At 47.1% G+C, this 4,925-nt stretch overlaps 1 long non-coding RNA gene across 1 annotated transcript in view; it reads left to right on the forward strand.

Annotated features, from left to right (window-relative positions):
- The first annotated feature begins 3,144 nt into the window (after positions 1 to 3,144).
- Positions 3,145 to 4,925, forward strand: part of LOC108445082 — a 55,484-nt gene continuing 53,703 nt past the window's right edge. The window contains exon 1 of the long non-coding RNA XR_001859836.1: positions 3,145 to 3,220. This is a non-coding gene — a long non-coding RNA (uncharacterized LOC108445082). The remainder of the gene's footprint in view (positions 3,221 to 4,925) is intronic.

Here is a 4,925-nt window from a genome sequence, read left to right on the forward strand (position 1 = left end):
GGCAGAGCTCCGGCCATGCGGCTGGAGGAATAAACATCTCTGAAGCATCTAGCAAGAATCTGTCTGTCCATATATATTTCCTTTCCACGGGACTCCTGGTTTGATATATGCGTGTTGCAGGATCCCCACTGCAACACAGGAGGAAGCACTTCAACCTCTGACATGGTTTGTCACACAGTACTATTACTTAACCTCTTTCTGCCTCAGTTTACCTGACAATCCAATGGTTAACAACTGGTGTTGTAGGGACATTACAAATCTGTAATATTCCCAAGTGCCTAAACATCCCTTGTGGGTTGCACTTAGGTTGGAACAACTTCTTCAAAAATCTCTTTCGCTAATGCTGCATTTTTTCTCCTTGCCAAGATGGCCAGATGGATCTCAGTTAAAAAAATGAAATTAATAATTTTTTTTGCTAAATTCTCATTACAGTATGTTACTGATAGAACACCTGCTTCTTAAATATTTTCTCCCTCCTATCTATCCCACCCCTGTCTTGCCCCTAAACAGATTCTCAATTAACCACGAGAACAGATTCTCAATTAGGAATGGGCAAAACTTGCAAGCTCATTTTCACATATTTATAAGGTTGGTCAATGTTTTTCTGTCTCAGATGATATTTTGCATTGGTTTTCAATTAAATAAAAGCATCTGCTCACTGGAAAAAATGTTTCAGCACAACTGAAGCTACTAACCAGTCTTGTTCTTTGGTGAAATATGTGCTACGTCTTTTTTTCTGTTGGTGGTGACCCTAGTTTTTGACTGTAATTTTTCCCAGAGGTTATTGAACCCTGAAATTTCCCACTGATTTAGTAAGGTATGAGGTAAGGACCCTCTCTAAAAGCCAAACGTGAAAATAAGTGAGAATTCAGTTATTCAAGTGTAGACATGTCTGCTTCCCAATCCTGCATTAACTGGATATACCTGATTACCCCTGGTTTCACCTGGAGAACACATGGGTTGTCCTTCACCTTTTATGCTTTGGTGGAAATCCAGAATAACTCCATCAGACCAATGGAGCTGTACCCAGAGAGGCCACACGATTTCATGCCTGAAATTCCTGCCTGAGCAAATCACTGTGATTCATGCTGTGACTTGGAAGCACAGTGGATGTGCTGAAGGCCAGATTATCCCAGAAATCCCCCCAAATGGCCTCTGTATTGGTCACTCATTCTGTCTAGTGGTGGCTCTGAGCACAGTCCAGGGAGGACAGAGAAGGATTAATTCACCTTCACCACTGCTGAGCTCGTGCAAGCCCCAGGCAAAGCCGCTTTCTCAGGAAGCTGAGGCGAAGAAAAGTTAATTTGTCTGCCCAGGTGAGACTATCCTTCCTGTTATAATTTCATATTTGAAAACACAGCCCTGGCCTAAAGCCTATTTTCAGGATTTCAGCCAAACCCAGGTCAGCCCTGGAGCACCACGAAGGTGGGACAGGCTGTCCCTTGGTGCGGGGATCTGCGGCTGGGTTTAAGCACCGGATTAGCTGCAGAATAGCTAAGCTCCTATAAGTCTTGGGAAAACATGCTGCCCTTCCATGCTTAGTGGGTTTGCCAGTCTCTCCTGTCACTTAGAATGAATGGGGAGAGAAATCATTATTTAATTATCTGGGAAGCCCTTTAAAAGACTAATCAGCAAGGAATTTCTCTCCAGTAGTAACAGCTGGCTCTCACACTATGAGTCACAAAGAGAGATATTAAAAGGCTGTTTTTCTCAGTTAGTGAACTTATTAACTGTGCTCTCCTCTTTTATAGAAATGCTGCATTGTTCTCTTACAATGGTCCCCAGCCCTTGAGAAACATGACAGCATGCTGAAGGGGATGGGGGGGCTGTCTTACTGTAAGTTGGAGTTTACCTAGTCCAGGATCTCACACTTCAAACCCCAGTTTTGCTTTTTTGGGGGTTCAAACGAGGCTCTTCCCTGCAGCCAGGTGGCAAAGGGGTCTGTCATAAGAGTCAAATAGAGCATGCACCACAAAGGGGCACAGCAATTTGTGCAGTGAGAGCCAGCAATTCATTTCCCGACTGCCCTTACAACCAGGGAAAATTGCATCCAAGCTGGCTTCCCCTTGGAGAAGCAGTGGTTTGGCTCAGTGCTGTGGGAATGGCAGAGAGGACCTGAGCTCAAAGCAGTGGGCTGGGCAGGATGAGCTGAAATATATCTTTCTGAATGAGATTGGGACATGGAAGATAGAAAGGGAAGAGGTGCCCTTGCCAGGACAATAGCTCTCAGTGGATGCTCCTACTCAGGGCTGTGAATTGTCACCAAATTGGGAAGACCTGACCCAGCTCTGCCCAAAAACCTCTCTGCACCAGCTCCTCTGATGTCAGTGCTCAACAGTGGATTCAGGAATGATAATAGCCACAGGGCAGCTATTAAACCTCAGTGCAAGGAAGTGGTTTTATGTTCAAGTGGCATCTTAAGTGACATTAAATGAGGGAAGCCATGTCTCAGCCAGCGTAATTCTGGCTACCTGTCCCTGTCTCTGGGTTTACACTTTGGGCACCAGGTTTGCTCTCCTCTGCAATCTGCAGTTGTGTAATGAGCACTTCAAAACGCAGCAGACCCCATCAGCCCCTCCAGGTCTATCAGCCAGACCCTTGGCCTTATCAGAGCTTTGCAGAGGGAATAGCTGCCTTCCTTCCCTGGGCCTGTCAGCCCTCAGAGTGTTTAAACACGTTGCTCTCCAAACACAACCGGTCCAATTGCTGTGGGAGTGTGGGGATGGGGAGCAGATCCCTCCAGCAAACTGGGGCACAAATGACTGGAGAGGTCACTCAAGATCAAGCATTTAAATGTGAAAGATATTTACAGCATCAAATTGAATTCTTACTATTTGAGCCAGTGTCTCAGCACAACAGAGAGGAGGAATCTCTGTCCAGGTGACATTGGGCTCTCTGCTGCAGGGAAAAATGCGCAATAACACTTACCTTGCACAGACAAAACTGGTATGAACACAACCATCCTCTCCTCTTCTGAGGCCCTTGCTGAAGACAGACGGCTCAGCAGTCTGGCAGTAATGGATAAATCTCAAAGGGCAATATTTCAGCTTATATAAGGGGATGGGGCTTCCTGCCAAGTGAGCTTCTACAATTTACATCAGGGAGGATTTGGCTGGAGATAAATCAGGTAATCATTCCCCTGGAGGAGCTGCAGTACCATCAGCGCTCACCTGTCTGCTCAGCATCAGAGCCAAGCCCGTCCTCCCTCAGGCAGCTCCAGGTATGAATTGCACATTTGGGGTGCTTTGGGAGAGGGGGGCCCTGGCAATGATGAGAAGCACTGGCAAACTCAGGCGTGGATAAACACTGGAGAAATAGGTGTTTAACTGGAGTGCTTTCCCTTAGAGAGGAGACCCTGCCAGGTGGGCCAATTACCCCAAAGGATCTGTGTTCAGTTCCCTGCTTTGCCTCTTTTTCCTGTGCCATCAGTCTCTTGGTCTTTGTCTGCTGCCTCCCAGCACATCCTTCAGTGTCCTGGTCTGTAGGTCGAGAATTAAGCAGGACTTCTTCTGTTTGTCCTGTCTGTTCAAGGGATGGGATGGAAAGCAGGGCAAGAAGTGAGCAGTATTTCCATCTCCTCTGGCTCTCATCCCTGCACAGCTGCTGCTGTGGAGGAACACAATCATCGTTGTGGGGTGGTGTGGGCTCACCCTTTTCTCCTGCTCCAGGACAAATCTGGGAGAGCTGGTGAGTCAGAGCTGTCTGCACCGGAGCTTGTCCTGGAGCTGCTCTGATGGAGCTGCTGGCACCAGCCCTCCCTCGCGGCACTGCCTGCAGCTGCAGCTCCCCACTGCTTTGGGAGCAGACAGACATTTCCAGCTCCTGGCTCTCTGCATCTATTCAGGAGCGGGATATTCTCCCATGCATCCACCACCTGTAATGCTCAAGCTTGTAGGGCGTGAGCCACAGCACTCTGGTGCAAACCCTGCTTCCCCCTCTTTCCTTCCACTAACCAGAGCTTTCCCTGGAGCTGCTGGATGTAAATGAAGCCTTGCTGAGCTGAGGCTGTACCTGATGCTCAGGGGGAGTTCTTCAGCAGCCAGAGATGGAGCTTCCTTTGCCTCTGCCTTGCATGCCTACCGCTTTGTTGTATAAATAAAAACCAAATTGTTCCTTATAGTTTGTATTTTGTTTTGATACTTGGTGGACTCAGAGCATGCAGAGGAGGTACACACACAGGGAGTTCTCCAGCATCCCAAGGGAGACCAATAAACCTCTAATCAGTGCTCTGGGAAAGAGGTCTCCTCTAGGTTGCTTTTGGTATGTGTGTGACAGAAGGATGTGATGATGCCTGCTTAAGAAAGGGCCCTGCTGTAGATCCCATCCCCAGATCTCCCAGGCTGTTTTAAAAGACAAGGAGGAAAAGTCATTTCAAGCTTTGCAAACTGCAGCTTGATGCACAGAGGACTAAGAGCTCCATCTGACCACCTTGAAATGGTTATCTGCTGCTCTGGACAAGACTGGGAGTTTGTCAAACTCCTGAAGAGGGCCAACACATCAAACAGAAGGGTTGAGGCCATTTGTGTCCTCTGGGGGCCAGAAGGACCCTGAAGACTGGACCCTGAAGACTGGATGCCTTTGCATAAACAACTGAATTGAGCTGTCTTAAATCAAACTGTCAGAGGAGAAGACTGAGACAAGATCTCCTGCAGTAAAAGACTCGTGCCTGTTTCTGCAAAGGGCACTCACATCACTGGATATTGTACAATATCAAAGCGTTTCTGGCCTAGGCTGCTATGACAGCTCCTTAACAGATAAGAAAATATGCCTTTATATTTGCCATTTGATTGTGAAAGGAGACATTTTAATCAACATTTGTCAGCCTGTCTGATGTGTAAGTTGTATTTTATTCTGTTACACCGCTCTTATTTGTGTCCTACAGCCTGTTTGCTCACAAACAACAGAGATTATCTCTTCTGTAGGGA

This window comes from Corvus brachyrhynchos, unplaced genomic scaffold, assembly GCF_000691975.1.
Source record: "Corvus brachyrhynchos isolate BGI_N302 unplaced genomic scaffold, ASM69197v1 scaffold80, whole genome shotgun sequence".
NCBI lineage: Eukaryota > Metazoa > Chordata > Aves > Passeriformes > Corvidae > Corvus > Corvus brachyrhynchos.